The sequence below is a fragment of the Dipodomys merriami genome, unplaced genomic scaffold (assembly GCF_024711535.1).
Source record: "Dipodomys merriami isolate MVZ:Mamm:240054 unplaced genomic scaffold, mDipMer1.0.p SCAF_280, whole genome shotgun sequence".
Lineage (NCBI taxonomy): Eukaryota > Metazoa > Chordata > Mammalia > Rodentia > Heteromyidae > Dipodomys > Dipodomys merriami.
Window position 1 is genome coordinate 431710 of NW_027204271.1, and position 18229 is coordinate 449938.

General features: G+C 39.0%; 2 long non-coding RNA genes across 2 annotated transcripts in view; both read left to right on the top strand.

The window, feature by feature from the left end:
• Positions 1–18229, top strand: part of LOC138838496 (uncharacterized) — a 50795-nt gene that overhangs the window by 31566 nt on the left and 1000 nt on the right. The window lies entirely within an intron of this gene.
• LOC138838497 (uncharacterized) lies at positions 9191–17280 on the top strand. Its single transcript, XR_011375631.1, has 2 exons — positions 9191–9420; positions 17138–17280. It is a non-coding gene; the product is annotated as an uncharacterized lncRNA (long non-coding RNA).

Consider the following 18229-nt stretch of genomic DNA (forward strand, 5'->3'; position numbering starts at 1 on the left):
ACAATCAACAATATCATTGCCTTCATTTAAAGGGCCAGGCAGACCAGTATGGGCGCGAATATGTAAGGGATAGAAATGGTGTTGTCGTTGCCAAAGCAATCGTTGTAAGCGACAAAACAAATATCCAACAGAAGAGGCCTGTTTTATTGGCCCTGCAGCCTCCAAGACTCTTAAAGCATTTATAACATAAGCAGAGTCTGAAATTAAATTAAAAGGAAAAGGACAGGTTTGAAACACTTTTACAACAATTTGTAGTTCCACTAATTGTGGAGCACCGGCTTGAAACTGGTGGCGGACTGGGTCATGGCCTTCCACCATGTACACGCCGCATCCCATTTTAGAGCCATCGGTAAAAATATTGCAAGCTCTAGCAAGGGGATTTAAGGAGGTAACTTTAGGAAAAACTACGGGATGTTCTTTTAGAAAATTTAACAGGGGATGTTTTGGAAAATGGTTATCTATCTGTCCTTTAAAACTACATTGTAAGACTGCCCAATCATCTACAGTAGCACATAATGTTTGTACTTGATGATTAGTATATGGAACAATAATGAAGCATGGAGCATTGCCAAAATGTTGGATTCACTGCTGAACCCCCGATAACGCCAGAGTGGCTACCGCGGCAGGGTAATACTCAATGGATTTTGCCGGAGAAACTTTTGGGTAAATCCAAAGCACTGGGCCATCTTGCCATAAAAGCCCTGAAGGTTGAACACATGTAGGGAGAATACACAAAGTAATTGGCTCACCTTCCTTAACTCTTTTTAAACATGCCTTTTGTAACTCATGCTCTACCTTTCGTAGTGAATCACGTGCCTCATCCGTAAGCTGTCTTGGAGAATCTAATGCAGAGTCTCCTTGTAGCATGTTATATAAGGGCTTAAGTTCATAATTTGGCAGCTTTAAATAACATCAGATCCAATTAATGTCTCCTTCCTCAATTCTACCTTTTGGGGTACAATATGAGATTTATGTATGGTAGCCCCTAAATATTCAACAACAGAGTGTTGTTGTACTTTCTCAGGGGCAATAAACAAGCTTTTAGCATTTAACAGCTTGGTAAGTTCCTCATAAGCTTTATGTAGTAATTGCTCTGATTTAGAGGCCAACAAAATATCATCCATATAATGAATGCAGCGCACCTTGGGATATTTTTGTCTAAGTGGCTTAAGAGCCTCGGTCACAAATAACTGACACATGGTTGGACTGTTTGCCATGCCCTGGGGAAATACTACCCATTCGTACCTTTTGTCCGGTTCCTCATGATTACAGGAAGGGAGGGTAAAAGCAAAACGTTCAGTGTCCCTAGCAAATAATGGAATAGAAAAGAAACAATCCTTTATGTCAATGACTATAACAGGCCAATTTTCAGGTAGGGAAGAAAGAAGCAGTAAGCCCCTCTGAACTGGACCCATAATTTGCACTTGTCCATTGATTGCACGCAAGTCATGTAGCAATCTCCACTTTCCGGATTTCCTTTTTATTACAAAAATAGGAGTATTCCAAGGAGAAACAGAAGGCTTAAGGTGCCCCAGTTCTATCTGTTCTTGTACTAGAGTTTGAGCAGCAGCAAGCTTTTCCGAGGGCAGTGGCCACTGAGGCACCCATACCAGATCCCCCGTCTTCCAAACTATGGGAATGCCCGCCCCAGTGGCCGCTATGAAAAATCCAGTCCCTGTTTGTCTAACTTTTGTTTTACTTGGATGGGCTCTTTATTGCCTTGTAGAAATTTCCCTAGGCCAAAGCCAGGATGATACCCCATGCGAGTCATCATCTCTTGGGAAACAGCTGAATATTCATTGCTCAGAGTAAACCCCATCTCTTTTAACAGATCTCTTCCTCACAGTGATACTGGCAGCTCTAGCACGTAAGGCTGAATAGTGCCTGAGTGGCCTTCATCGTCCTTCCAGGAGAGTTGTCTTGCACTCATTTGAGGAGTTTTTGCATATCCTAGGCCTTGTAATACTTGAGGAGAGGTCTGTATAGGCCATCAAAACGGCCAATCCTCTTTTGCAATTATACTTTTATCTGCCCCAGTATCTAGAAGACCTAATATCTTTTTATTGTCTATTTTTAGTTCTAGCACTGGTCTTTGGTCTAAATCAAGTGATATAAATGTCAGATCTACTCCTGTGGATCCGAAACCCTTTTCTGCCCTAGTCTGTTGCTGCGCTTCAAAATGCTCATGGAGGCTAGGTAAAATAAGCAGCTGTTCAATGCGGTCACCAGGAGATATGGCAAAAATTTCTTTTGGTGACTCAACCATGATTTTAATAGTTCCAGTATAATCAGGGTCTATTACTCCAGGGTGTATTTTAAGACCCCGTAGAGTGACAGACGACCTGCCCAAAAGCAACCCTACTGTTCCTGGTTCCAAGGGTCCTTTGAAATCTGTATCCACTAACTGAACTCCCATTTGGGGGGTTAGTACGAGTCTGGTGGTAGCGCAGAGGTCCAGTCCTGCGGAGCCTGCAGTGGCTCTCCGCGGTTCTGTGGGTGCTGTAATGTCGGCCACTGTTCCAGTTTTGATTGTTCCTGCTCCACTGCCCCATATATTTGTGGGCCCTGGGGATGAGGGCCCCGCTTCTCGTTTTTTGTCTGCTCTAGGGGTTGGCCATTGATATCCTTAACGGATCTGCATTCATTTGCCCAATGCTTCCCCTTTTTGCAGCGCGGACAGAGGCCAGGCTGCTTTTGTGGTCCTGGGAGCTTGCTACCTCCCTCTCCTCTATGGGGACAATTATGCTTCATATGTCCATCTTTCCCACAGTGATAGCACACCCCTGTCCTTCCTCCCTTTTTGTGTGTTAACTGCAAGACTGCAGCGGCTAATCCGGCATTGGTTAAAGGCCCTCCAAATTCTCTGCAAATTTTCATCCAAGCCTCCAATCCCTGATTTTTGTAAGGGGTAATGGCAGACCTGCACTCTTTAGTGCATGCTCAAATACTAGTTGTTTAATTAGGGGCATGGCCGCATCAGGGTCCCCAAAGATTCTTCCTGCTGCCTCAACCATCCTTGCTACATAGTCCGAGAAGGGTTCAGTAGACCCCTGTATGATTTTTGTTAAGTTCCCACTTACTTCTCCTTTATTAGGCAAGGCTTTCCATACTTTAATCCCTATCTTGTTAATCTGTTGATATACTTCTACTGGATATCCTATCTGTTGGTTGGCAAACCTTCCTATACCTAGAAGCATGTCTCTATCCCAAGCAGGATTGCCAGCAGCTTGGTTTGCTGCGGCTTCTTCATTTGCAAATTCAACTAAATAAGCTTTCCAATCCAAGTATTGTCCAGGGCTCAAGCAGGATTTCACGAGACTAGCCCAGTGTCCGGGTGTCATACAATGCCTTTCTAATGCCTCGAATTGTCCAATAGTAAAGGATGCAGTTACTCTATACATATGTACTGACTCAGCTAGAGACTTAATCACCTTGAAATCTAAAGGCTCATGGTATCTCTGCTGATTAGCATCCACAAATACTGGAAAAGTCAGGGGTAACTCACTTCGTGCCTCTCTCCATGCCCCTGGGTTGAAGGACCAGCCCGAGACCTTGAAACCTTCACTATAAGGGGGAGAAACTGTCGGTGTTCTGGGGCATCTGGAACTCCCACAGCAGCACCCTCTATCTTTCCTTAACTCCTTTTCCTCTTCTTTTCCTTTATCTGATATCTTTGTCCTTTCAATTTGTTCTGTGATTGCTTGAATCTCCTCGAAGTCAGATTCCTCAAGGGAATCGAGCTCTGTGAAATCGGGGTATAATTTTGACCTTGGCCTTTTTGCAGTGCCGCTAGCAACACTGCCTCTCTCTGATCTTTTTTCCTGCAGTCTCTCTAAAGCTGCTTGCCCAATCTCCACTACCTTGCTGCAGTGCTGATCCTCCAGGCAACTTCTCACTAACCTCCAAATTGGTCTTTCCCCACCCTTAAGTGCTCCTTGTTCATAAGCAAAATCTAACTCCTCTCCCAACTTCTCCCATGAGGCTACTGTGAGGCTCCCGGAGACTAGGAACTAAGGAGCTACAATGTTGCATTCCTCAAGGAACCTCCGTAAAGTATCCTTTTTTAACTTTAGTCCTTTTGAGCATAGCAGCTCTTCCAGGGCCAGAAAAATTTGATGTGACGTGGCGGTGCCCATCTTAGTTGTTTTTTTTGTTACTTTCACTTTAGGCCTGTATTTTATTTCTTCCCGGGTTTCTGCTCTCTCTTTTATCTACAGAGACGAGAAAAAAATCCCTCCCGCTTTTATCGCAGATCCCCTCTTACCTGGGAACTTACCCCTGCTCTTGTCGCGGATTCCCCCTTTTCCTGGGAATTTACCGGTGCACCACCCTGACCACTGAAAGTTCTGAATCCTGTCGAGCCCTACCTTGGGCGCCACTTGTCCCGACCGCCTCGACCCGCAAGGATGACGCGACAACAGGTTCTTCTTTCAGGCGGTTTATTCAGGACCTTGTTTACAGCTTCTTCTCTCCTGCTTCTCTCCTGCCCGCTTCTTCCTGCTTCTTCCTGCTTCTTCTTCCCATCTGCCCCCGTGCTCCGGTTATAAGCGTCCTGGATGGCCAATCCTGAAGCACCACGTGGCATATACTGATAGGACTGCAAACACAGAAGCAAACTAGGAGCCAAGTCATAGCCATATAAGGAGTTGTTTTTTATAGAGAGCACTCGTCACCGGGAAGACGGAAGGCGGGAGCCCGTGCCATCTTAGGTCGGAGCTGCGCCACGCGGGCCCCGCCATTTTAGCTACAATGTTGCTTTTGCAGCCGTCTTTGGTCGCGGCTCCCACAGCTCTCCACAAATATCAATATTGCAAATGTGTGTATGTGGTGTGTGTGTGTGTGTGTTTATGTGGTTTTTGTGTGTGTGTGCTTTGTGTGTACTTTGTAATGCTTGGGAGTTCACACAATTGCTTCACATATGCAAAGCCAATGGTTTACCACTGAGCTATACTGTCTAGTTATAATCCAAATAGTGTTTTAAACCATGACTTTCATTCCTAGTATGCTTTTTCAAAATTATATATGATAACATGTCATCCATATTCTATCCATGCTAGCAATTTTTATTGTAATTTAGAATATTTCCACTTCCAAACTCTTGTGTTTGTTATTGATAAAGGTTTTACTTTGCTTCTTTTCTCTCTTCATTCCTTTTCCCTTTAGAGTTTAACTATTCTCTCTCTTATTTCTTTGAAAATTATCATATTCCTATTACAACATGTATATACAACGCTTTAATTTCTATTTTAATTTTTCCCATTTCCACTGATTTTAGTACAAGCTATTAGATGGATTAAAAAGAAACTTCTCTCAGGACACTTTATTTTTCTCCTTTTCTTCTCTGAAGTCTTCCTGGTTTTTGAAACACAATAGCAATCACATATAGCTCCTATGTGGTCCATCATTCTTTCTCCTCTCACTTTCCTCTGTTGTACAACTCAAGTTGTTATCATTCAGCTTTGTTATGCTACAGTGTTATCTAAATCTTAACTAATTCCTCAGTTAATTTTAGTTGTTTCAAGTATTCTCTGAAGACATTTTTCTATATATAATATCTGGGGTCTTGTGTTTTTTGAAGGTACAAAATATGAGTGACTATCAAACATCTAGATATCTCTGTAGAATATTGGTCCACCTGCTCAATAAACTCCTATGTAAATTCAAGGAATACAGGTCAGTCAGAACAATCTTGTAAAATGGTGTAGCTTCACCCTTCATACTAGCTTTGAATCTTTTTATCATGTTTAGTAGTGAAGACAACATAGTTCTACTACAAGAGCAGACACATAGAAGAATGTAACAGATTTGTTAAAAATAATTTCTCAGTTGTATGGTCAATAGATTTTGAAAACTATCCTATGACTTTATGAAATAAAAATAGAATCTTAAATGGGTGTATTGGCACTATTGTCTTTCGGGATTTACAGAATGATCTTAGACTACTACCTCAATCCTTTTTTTTGTTTCTTTTGTTTTGTTTTTTTGTCACTCATGGGGCTGGAACTCTGGGCTCAGGCACTGTCCGTGTGCTCTTCAGCTCAATGTGAGCACCCTACCACTTGAGCCACTGCACCACTTCTGGATTTCTATTGGTTTATTAGAGGTAAGAGTCTCATGGACTTTCCTGCCCAGGCTGGCTTTAAACCGTGGTCCTTAGATCTCAGACTCCTGCCTAGCTAGGATTACAGGAGTGACCTACAGGCGCCTGGCCTACCTCAATCCTTATACAAAAATTTATAATAAAAAAAGATTATCAAACTAAATGTGAGATGTAAAAACCTATAAGAGATAAACGTAAAAATTCATGACATTTTATCAGTAAAGTTTTCTAATGGAAATCATTAGTGGCTAAAGAAAGGCAAGAATATACTGGATTATATCAAGTGATAGCATTTCATAATTCAAAGGAAACTATACTCATAATTCAAAGGACACTATAACCGAAGTGAAACATATCCAACAGATAGAGGGAACATATTCGTTAATGCTACAATCTGAATCTTAAGTATTTTTATATCTTCCAATTCCATATAATTTTTCCTGAATAGGATATTTCTTTAAAGAACATGTGTAAATTAAAAGTCAATAGGAGGAGCATATGAAATAAGTTACTCTTTAGTATCTAAGAAAAAAGACAAAGAAAACTCACTAGTATGACCCTAACATAAAAAGATGACACAAAATAAAGTAATGCATTTGTGGAGAAATTGATAAACTCCTCATAATGATCGATTTTTATAATACTGCAATCATTTTAGCAAGCAAGATTTCAAGTCGTAAAGGTAAAAAAGAATTGTATATTCATTAAACTTCTATGAATGCATTAAAGAGAAGTAAAAACCGTGTTTCGAAAGAGAATTGTAGTTCATTGACAGTGCACTTGAAAATATGTGTGAGACCTTGGAAAAAATCCCCAAAAATCAAATTTTGAAAAGACACACTATAGAGGATGTATGCTGGAAAAATTCCTGTAAGTGAATTTTATATCTATTTTAATGTCTGTTCTAAAATTTATAGCATTTCTATTTGAAGAAATGCAAGTTTGTGAAAATTAGGCTTTGAAAACCTATGAAGGTACAATTCACTTCCACAGCACTAAAATGTATTCAATAAAAGGAGATAATATATTGCAAGTGAATTACATGTGATCCTAAGCAGGGTGCCAGTGGCTCACACCTGTAATCCTAGCTAATCAGGAGGCTGAGATCTGAGGATTGCAGTTCAAATCCAGCATGAGTAGGAAAGTTTCTTAGGCACTTATCTTTAATTAACCACCACAAAACTGTAAGTAGTGCTGTGGCTCAAGAGGTAGAGCACAAGCTTTGAGCTGAAGAGTAGAGGGACAGTGCCCAGGCATGGAGTTCAAGCCCCACTACCATCAAAAGAAAAAGAAAAGAAAAATAAAAAGAAATAAAAAGAAATATGATCTTAGCCACCAGTTCATTGCTAGAATAATTTCTGCTCTCTCAACATGGCATTTTTCCCCCAGTTAAGTCCATGGTCTTATATATGACTTGCTTGGAACCAGAATTATTCTTGCATTCTAGTTATTACAAATTTGCATGATTAGCTACCATGATTTATAGCTAGTAGAAGAAAGAGAGTGGCCTCATCCTTCATGTTCCATTTAGGAGTAATGCTTTCTCTATGTCACTCCCATAGGTCTAAATACTGGCCTTGGCTTTATTGTTTCAAAGTTGTCTTATTTGCAGAGTCTTCTATAGTTTATTGAACCATTATACTTAAACACAGAACTTCTCTTTCTCCTATTCCTATTGTTTCTCCTTCTGTTAATTTATGTACACTTGGGTAATAATGCACAACACCAACACTGACAAAAAAATGTTTCTGAGAACCTACTTCCCATTTAAAATTGGTCTTAGTTTACAGAGCATTTAGGATATTTGAACTTAATGTACTCCAGGATATTTTTTTCATGTTTTTTTAATTGTGAAAATGGTAGACAGAGGGATTAGAGTTACATAAGTAAGTTAGTGAGTACATTATCTAACGAACATTGTTACCTCCTCTTTTGTTTTTCCCTGCCATCCTTTTTCTCCCCACCGCCCCAACTCTCACCTTTCATTCCCAACTAGTAAAGTTCATTTTCAACATAGTGTCTTGTTCATCTCATTGTAACAACGGGTCATACTGTGTACTTCTTTCAGCATTTAATTTCCCTTCCCCTCCCCACATTAGAAATTTGTATATACAAGTTGGAGCTCACAGACCTCAAATACAGTGGAAACAGGTTATACCATGGAGGAAGAAAATAGAAGAGAAACAAAAAAATCACATAATATATGGTAGATTGGTAGTTGGGGTGGCTTTGCTAGGGCATGTTATCTTGGTGAGGAGAAGAAGAAGTCTCGAGTCCCACCCAAACAGATAATGAAAAATCAGACAACCAATGGCTGAAGAATTTCAAGAACAAAGGCAGGGACTTATAGGTAACCTCTAGGGGCAGTGAGGGCAGCAAGGCTGGGCCTGTGGTTGTCATGCCTCTCTCGATGCCCTTGGAAGTGAGGGCCAGCTCTGCTGTGGGCTAGGCCTGGCTCTTGCCTTGAAGCAGGCACCAGGCAGGAATTGTCAGCACAGCTTCAGCCTGCCCCAAGTAGGTGGTCTGTTGTGGGTGCTGTAGCCTGGGCAGCTGCTAGGAGGCTATACTCAGCAGGGCAGAGGAAGCATGGCTGGTAGACTCCGCTCCAGCCCAGCCAAGCTCAGGGCGACTTGGGAAGTTCCAGCTCTGGATCAGGACCAGGAACTGCTCCCCAGACAAGTAGGGCCTCTGGGGACCTGTGCAGTGGCCGCCACGTGTGGGTTGTGAACCTCTTTAGAATGACCGAGGAGTCTCAATGGAGAGGTGCATTTGCTTCTGTGCCTCTCCCATCTTCTGGATTCCTGCTCTCCTCCTGTCTCATGCCATGTGCAACTCCAATCCACTGAGAAGCCATACCGGAGATGTTCACAGGGCTTTCCAGGCTGCTTCACCATGCATGCAGGGCTCACAGGGTGCCACCCTCCAGGCAAAGTTTACCACCATTTCAGCTTGGCCACCCCTGCCTAGAGGACCACAAACTGCATTCTTACAAATCCAGGGGTACACAAGGCCGTCCTGCAGTCTAAGGCATCCTTTCCTTCCTCCTGCTCAGGTGTGGAGCAACTGTGGAGCCAACTGCAACATCATGATTGATTATCTGAAAAGAAGAGGAAAAAAGCTTCATTGTTCCAGATACAGCTGCCCCTGGGGTTCTCTGTGTACACTAGCCTTGTGCTTAGATAAGGATCCCCAAAGACCACCATGGAGCCAGTTCTCATGTGACCAAATTAGAGTCATTTATTGCAAGGTCGAGCCTGGACTCACAACTGTCACCATTGCAGTGGATCAGAGTTGAGATCCCCGACCCTTCTGTTAACTGGGTAATTTTATAACAATCTTATTGGCTATCGAGTGCAGGCTAAGCAATAAGCAATAATTTGTGGAGGAGAAGGGGAAAAAAACAAATCATTTAAATAAGGATACAGTTGGACCCATTGCAACAATGAGATGTACAAGTTCTTATGGAGAAAAATGAACTTTACAACTTTGGTGAGGGGAAGGGGGGAGGAGGATTCGATGGGGGGCGGGGGCCAATGGGAAGGGATGGGAGAGGGAAACAAAGGAGGAGGCTACAATGCTTGATAAGAAATGTACACATTATCTTGCCCATGTAACTGTAGCTCCTCTGTACAGTATTTTCACAATAAAAAAGTAAAAAAAACATTAAAAATTAAAAATAATCTGTAGCTTTAGGTACTTCCTGTCATCCGCTGATGGCTATTGCTAGGGGAGTTATGGGCAGAAATTTATTGTGACATTTCACGGTTTTTCCAGGAACCTGAGTTCTAACTTTCAGTAAATGTCTACTTACAATGGGTACTTTCAGTAAAGGCCTTCACAATGGATAGTTTCAGAGTATTCGGTGTCTAAGTCCAGAATGCCTGTGCTTTGGCAAAGATCTCTCACTAGGGGTGTGTGTGTGTGTGTGTGTGTGTGTGTGTGTGTGTGTGTGTGTGTGTGTGTGTGTGTGTGTGTGTCTGTGTGTGTGTGTGTCTGTGTGTGTGTGTGTGTCTGTGTGTGTGTGTGTGTCTGTGTGTGTTGTGTGAGAGAGTCAGACACAGCTGAGGTTTGAGGTAAAATTCTCCTTCCCTTCAGCACTGAGTTTTGGTATCTATCGTTTGTCCCACCTCCCCAATTTTGAGTTCTAAAGTTGTCCTTCTAAATACTTTTATCCTTGGATCTTCTTGATATTCAGATTCCTAAGGTCTGCTTGTGAACTTCAACATTTGCTTCATGAAGGTGATGCCTTTCTTCGATCTTTTATGAAGCCCTTTGCTCTCTTTAAATGCAGTTTATACTGTGTTAGTGGTTTTACTTAGCCCAGACTGTGGTGGCCCAGGCTCTCCCTGTTAATTCTGAGATTAATTTAGGCCAATATGAGATACTATAGTTTCAATATATCAATGAAAGAAGTTCAGCATCTTTATTGAAACAATTTCCTGGCTGTAAATACAAACAAAACATCCAGTGATATAAATGTACAATCTGTTGTTTTTAGTTAATTGTGCACCACTATAATGAAAAAAAAAAATCTTTTTACTAACTGAAATGAGTATTTGTAATGGGAAAAAATCAAAAGTTATAAATCTTAAAAATTGATCAAATACCAAAGAAAAAGAAAGACACTAATCAGGAATGAAGTACAAATGTAAGTGTTTAATAAATAAATGAAATTTTTGAGATTCATATCCACATAGCAAATACGAAGGAAAATAAAGAGGAAAGTCACTGAGATCCTATCTTACACACCAGAATAGCTACCACCACTCAAATAAATAAACTGCTGGAGAGGTAAATAAATAAGGAACTATATTTGGTTTTGTGGCATTGTAAACTAGTGCAAACCATAGGGATATCTTAATGGAAGTTTACACAATACCAAAAAGACAGATATGTTGATGACCTTTACTGCAATTGGATACATATTGAAAGAATATAAATCAACATGAACATACATGTTCATGGCAGCAATATTCTATAGCAACCAACCTGTGTAATAAACCTAGATGCACCAGAAAGAGAGAATGAAGAAAATGTGCTGTTCATAGCTATAAACATGTTCTGGTATATGAGAAGTGAATGTTTCTACTGTATCATTGCTAAATATTTTGAATATATACCTAATCCTACTTTCACTAAGTTTTGTGGCATTGTGTTTTTGCTTTAATGAGGAACATCCATATTGATTTTCAGAACAATTACAATAGGTTGAAGATTTCCTATAATATGTACATATTAGATCAAAATTTAAATATATCAATGAACACATAGAGGACCATCATATATAGTTTATAATTTGAAGCAATTTTAAGAAGGCAACAGTTGGGGGAAAAGACGATGTTAGAAGCTTAAAAAATACACAGATGTGGAAAAATATCAAAAAAATGTGCAACTAATTACTGCTAATAGTAAAATATTTTTCTCAAGTATTAACAATGAAACTATTAAAATAATACTTAATAACATCAAATAAATATGCCATAGAAGAAAGTGTACCATAGATATACATTTCCCCATAATTTGTTTTACTTTATAACAAATAGATTAGAAGATGCTAACACATTCAAGTGTCATTGATTGAATGCAGCAAAGGAAAGTAACAGAGAAGTAGAGAGTAAGAACAACCTGGGGTATGGATAAAGATACTCAGTAGAACTTTGTTTTCCTGATCAAAATAGAGCTAGGACAGCTAACTTTTGACAGAACACTTGTAATGTAGAGTAGTGGAGTTAATAATTTAGGTAGTAATTTATTACATTTATTCCCTAATTTTATGATGTGATTCCCTAATGATGTGAGTGATCCTAGATTTTCTTTTTTTGGGGGGGGGTGGTGTGCGGTCCTGGGGCCTGAACTCTGGCCTGGGCACTGTCCCTCAGCTCTTCAGCTCAAAGCTAGCGCTCTACCACTTGAGCCACAGCGCCACTTTCAGCTTTTTTCTTTTTGCTTATGTGGTGCTGAGGAATCGAACCCAGGGCCTCAGGCATGCAAGGCAAGCGCTCTACCACTGAGCAACCTTCCCAGCCCCCTGATCCTAGATTTTCTGAGCCCTTTTTTTTCACCCAAAATCTCAAAATTCCTCACCCTGCCAATGGTTCTTCTACTTCTCTCATTTCTCCTTGTTTCTGAACTAAACTCCTGTAACTTTTTGGTTCATGAGAAAGAGCTAGAGAAATATGAGGATGGCTTGGAGTCTGAGCTAACATCCACTCCAGCTAGGAGGATCTGGTAAAGGACTTTCACCTGGGTCTCAGAATCAGATATTAATTGACCTCTTTGGAAATGGAGAAACTCACTCACTCAGAAAGAATCTGTCATTCCTTGACTTACTCTGAAGAGATTCGATACTAGGGCACAATGAAGAGAATGAGCTTTCCCATTGTCAGAAAGAACAGGTTGAAAACTAAAACTGGCCTCAGGTCCCAAAGGGCCAGTCAGAAGCCAAGAGATCACACTTTCCTCCTCATCAGGAACCTTCTGGTAGGAATAGAGTCTGAGCAAAGTCTGACATAAACTGAGACTTGGCCTAAGGTGGAAACAAAAGAATGACCCTCTCTTTGATTACAAGGGAGTTATGTAGTGAGACATGACAACTTCCTTCATATAAGAAAATTAAAGTTATCTCACTGCCACTTTGCAGGAAGTCAGTTTCCCCAAAGGAGAAGTTTTTAAATGCTGTGATTGCCAGTTTGCTCTGTAGGCTGTTGTCTCTCTCACCCCTTCTCATGTTAGGAATGCATTGCTCCTTTCAGGCACTCAACTACCTGTACTGACTCCTAGGCAGGAATACTGTAGGCTGTTCTTTGGCTAACCTCTTGCATTTAAAGCAGATTAGGCCCAGGCTCTGCTCATGCCTAGAGGTAGATGCAAGAGGTGAATATAAGCTCAGATTTGTACAGAACCTCGATCATATTGAAAAAAAATTAAATTAAATTAATAGTTGAGTGATTTAGGGTTTATAGCCACAAAATTTAGGTAATTATTAGTAATATATCTAGAATCATGGATTAGGAAGAGAACTGTGAAGGATGTTCAGGATACAATGGAAAAGACACACCATAGCCATAACAGGAGATAAGAGTATGAAGGAACTATTGACAAAGGTCCATTTATTATCTTAGGAGTGACCTTGGATAGGAGGCTTTTAGAATAACATCTAAAAGAGAGGAAAGTGCTGGACACTGGTGGCTCACAGCTGTAATCCTAGCTACCCGGGAGGCTGAGATCTGAGTATTATGATTCAAAGCAATCCCAGGCAGAAAAAGCCAGAAGTGGTGCTGTGGTTCAAGTGGTAGAGCACGAGCCTTGAGCTCAGGGACAATGCCTAGGGTTCGATTCTTCAGTGCCACATAAGCAAAAAAAATCCAGAAGTGCTGTTATGGCTTGAGTGGTAGGGAACTAGCCTTGAATTGAAGAGGTGATGGACAGTGCTCAGGCCCAGAGTTCAGGCTTCTTGTCCGGCCTAAATAAAAACAAAAAAAAATAAAACAAAAATCCTTCCAAACTTATCTTTTCTCATAATTGAAGAGAGGCTCTTTTTACAGAAATTCTCCTTATCTAACTCAAGGTCATCAAAACTTTAGTAGACTTTTCCTGTTGAGATGTAATGCACCTAACTCTACTGAACCTAATCATGGCTGGGAAAGTATGGACCTAGGTATGTTTGTTGTATTTTTCCTTATGAACTCAGTTATTATATATAATATATATTATAATATAGAATATATTATACATTGTATAAATATATTAAATAGATTATAACATGTATTATGTATTAACAGACTTCCTCATTTTAGATGTAGGAACAGGCAACCTATTGAAAGAAAAATGTTTGAATCTGAGTTATTTCTCTACCACAGGACAATACCAGGTTTCATTCTTATTACCCAAAGAGCAACATAGGAAAGCAATGACCATGGATGTGGTTCTCTGGATTTTGGAAATTGTGATCATATATGTATATATATATAATGAATAATATTGAATATGTAAAACTATAACAACAGATAAATAAGTGAATACCTATGTGCACACACTCCCAGTCACTTTTATGTATAAGACTTTCTTTTCTATGCTCCTATTCACCTACATAGAGAGTACATGATTTGTCCTTGAATTGTCCTGGAAGTTCTTTATTGGGATACTGTAACTTCACATCCTTTGTTCCCTAAGTAGTCAGATGCTATGTATTCAATAACAAAACTGTTACAAGCAAAAGTATCAACCCTGACACACAGAGGAACTTGGATTTCAGAAATGCCACAAATAAGTGGAAGGTACAGCAGTACTTTTCAAAATTGAATAGACTACATATTTATTAGAAAGCTTGTAAGAAAAATACTTCAGCGTAGGATGATACACTTGAAAAAAACTACAGTTTAAATTACATATAGCCGGGGGCTGCAATAGACAATAAATAAGAATTAAAAAAAAAATAAATTACATATGACATCAAATTACAAAGTTCCAGGGCATTTCCCTACTCATGAAAACTAGAGTAATACATATTAAAAATAAATAAATGAAAAGACAAATGTTTTATACTAAATTTCAAAACATACTATACGTTATACAAAGGAAATGCGATAAGCATGAATTTTACAGTCTAGTAAAATCATATGGCATGAAGAATCTGATTAACTGATTCATTAAAGTCAATACAATGCAGTTAAAACTTCCGATAACTCAAGTGTTAACTTAGCAGAATACTTTCAATCTATGGTGTCTATTTTGCATATTATCCAGCCCTATCCATCCCACAATGGCAGAAGGCTTTTCCTGAGAAAGTCCAGAGACCTGTCTACTGTGAGTGCTCAATGTAAACCTGTTCCAATTCTCTTTTATTTGGGCATGTGATAGACTGACTATCTGTTAACTTGCCAAAGGCACAATTTGGACAGGCTTCCAATAGTGATATTTTAGCTCTCAGAATAAAAGGGAAATTGAAGACAGAGGGAAAATCTACCAGATCCCTGAAAGATTTCTATCATTGTGCTAAACCTGTTGCTTTCTACTGACAGTTGAACAAACTGCAGTAATTGCCACTCCAACCACATGTCCAAAAAGTGGCTTTCCAAATATTGGCCTACTTTCACTTTGGTAAATGAAGACACACTATTGTGGCCCCGTTTTACTTAACCTATTAGCTATGGTTGGCCCAAAGGATAGTTGAACTTACGAATTTCTTAAATTTTAGGTCATCACACAATCACTTCATAGCCCTTAAACATTAAAAATACCTACCAATATAAGTCTGCATTACATACTTATTACTGTTTTTCTTCATTTGTCATGTTTTACATATTTGTGTATCCCGGGGCTTAGCTCTGTAATATTCCTTCTCATATTTTTTACCACTGAGTACAGTATTATTTCTGCATTTTTTCTCCATCTCTGTTTACTTTAATTCAAGTCCTTAATAGCATCCTGTCTACTGACAACTCCTAACTACTGATTTTAACAAACTCAAAATATCCCAAAGTGAGCTTTGATCTCTATCTACAAACCAATCCCCAATTACTATTTGATTAAGTGATAACTCTTCCAGCTGTCTTCTCAAAATACCTTGGAGTCATTTCAGACTTACATACTTTTTCACACCTCATATTTAATCTATGACCAGGTTTCAAAAAATTAACTCACTGTATATTTTAGGAAGCATATATATGTGTATATATATATATATATATATATATGTATGTATATATATGTATATATGGTATATGAGTGCTAGTACTATGACTAAAATTTGCGGCCTAGGTTCTTTAATTTTTTTTCGGGGGGGGGGGGTCCGGTCGTGGGGCCTGAACTCTGGGCATGGGTGCTGTCCCTCAGCTCTTCAGCTCCAGGATAGTGCTCTACCACTTGAGCCACAGTACAACTTTCAACTTTTTTCTTTTTGCTTATGTGGTACCGAGGAATTGATCCCAGGACCTCATGCACTCAAGGCAAGCGCTCTATCACTGAGCCACCTTCCCAGCCCCTTACTTTTCTTTTTGGTTCAGTCTTTATTTGGTATAAAGATCACCTACAATGTCATTACCCACACCCTTTTAATTTAAAACTATGTACATTCTGTAGCAATGTTATTGCCATTTTAACCATAATTAGGAAGATAATGTGGGTTCATCTGCTCCATACATCTTGAAAGGTAATGAATGTGAAACTTACAGAATATCCTCAGATATGCCTGGTGGAAACCTGGATTTGAATTATGGTTCTACAGCTTATCCGTATTGGGTACTTGGGAAATTTGTTTGGCCTTGTTGTCTACTTCTTTTTTTAATAAAATACTTAATTCATTTCCTAACTGGAAGAACTATCTTGAGCATGAAAATGACCCTAATGCAGGTGCAGTGCTTGGAATGGGGTCTGCACATTGTGTAGTAGGTCCAAAAGAAGTCAGCTTCCATCAGCATTGTCAGAGCATCCTTCCTGAAAGCCTTAAGAAATATATACCCAACTGATGTTAATATCTGTGAAAACTTATCTTTACAAAAAAAGGTCTTGTCTTCATATGAAACAAAGTAATGTTGGGGCTGTCCTGTGGCTTTTAGTCTGAAGGAGTTTTGTCTAAATTATATTCTTACACTATTAGTAGTAGCAGTAGCATTCTTTAGTGCTCCCCTTCATTTTTCTAATTCTGTGTTCCATTTGGAATACTATTGTAACTTAGATTATAATCTTTGTTATTAGAATAAATAAACTACAACTGCTGAAGTTTTAAATAAAGAGACAATTTTAGGTGTGCATTACATTTTATGTGCTTAATACTTTCCTGCAATTATTCCTTTTAGGTTATAAATCCATAACAAACTATTTTTTTAAGATTTCTTATATGATTTATAGATTTATTTTATGATTCTTATATGATTTCTTAGAGATCCATAAATAAAACATCTCAGAACAGGAAAAAAGTAGGTAAGAAGTTATAAAAATACTATTATGGTGTCTTAATGGCTAAGTGTAAAGAACATGTAACAAAACAGTTGGAAGATTCATTTGCTCTTTTTTCTATTCTCTCACCCTTCATTGTAGAAACTTTCTCACTATGAAGTGCCAAGTCGTCTGGACATTTCAAGCCTTGTCTCAGTGACAGAAGTGATGGGATTAGGACATGTGCTCCTATGACTGGCTTTTAGGAAGTTCACAATAAAGCAATACCAGTACATATAAAGAAACTTTTGTTAGTGATGTGCATTGACTTCCTCAATTGCGAAAATTAAATTCATATGTCAAAACATCAAATTTCTTACATTATAATATATGCAGTTCAACTGACATTACTAACACTTCCATAAATCAAATGCAAACTAAAAGCTCTATATCAAAAACCAACATCTAAGGCAGTGTTGGAAATACAAGAAGAAACACAATAAATCTAATAGAGTGAGATCTTTAACACTGGCAATGAGCAATGATAGCTGAATTTTTAACCAAGCTTGGAAAGTTCAGGTGTCCACTAATGATGTGATTAGAGTTGCGAAGTTGACCTTGGTATTAAGATTAGAGGTAAAATTCAAAGACAGCTAAGGTTGCTGCAGTATTGTAGCTCTATACAGTGTGACCCTCCCTGATAATGGTAAAGCACAGAGTAGAAGATAAGTCAGTAAAATGTATAGGAAGGATTTTCCACTAAGAATAATTGCAGGGGGTGATCATCACTCTTCCGTTGAAAATGTACAGCCCGTCATTCTACTTTAAACTCTAGAATATTTCTGATCTGAAGACAATTATAACACACCAATGTGCTGTGAGTGCTGAGCAGTTTAGGTGTGTATTACTGTAATATATGTAAAATCTTTAGAGGTATGGAGTGACCTGACCTTCAAACTTCATTCTGTGTTGTAAAGTTTCATGGAAAAATGTTCACAATTATGCAATTCAAACTCATCTAAGTCTGAATCAGGCAACTGAGATAAGACATTTGGGTCATCACTCCAGTGACAAGGTTTGTGACCTATGAAATAAATAACATTATTTCACAATGTATATGTGTTTCTGAAAATTTATGCAATACCAAATACCAAATGTACAAAAGGGACAATTGTCCATCTCTTATATATATCCGAAGCAAAGATACACCTGAATTACACTTTCTTGTTAGAGGATCACAGAATGACTGCTGAT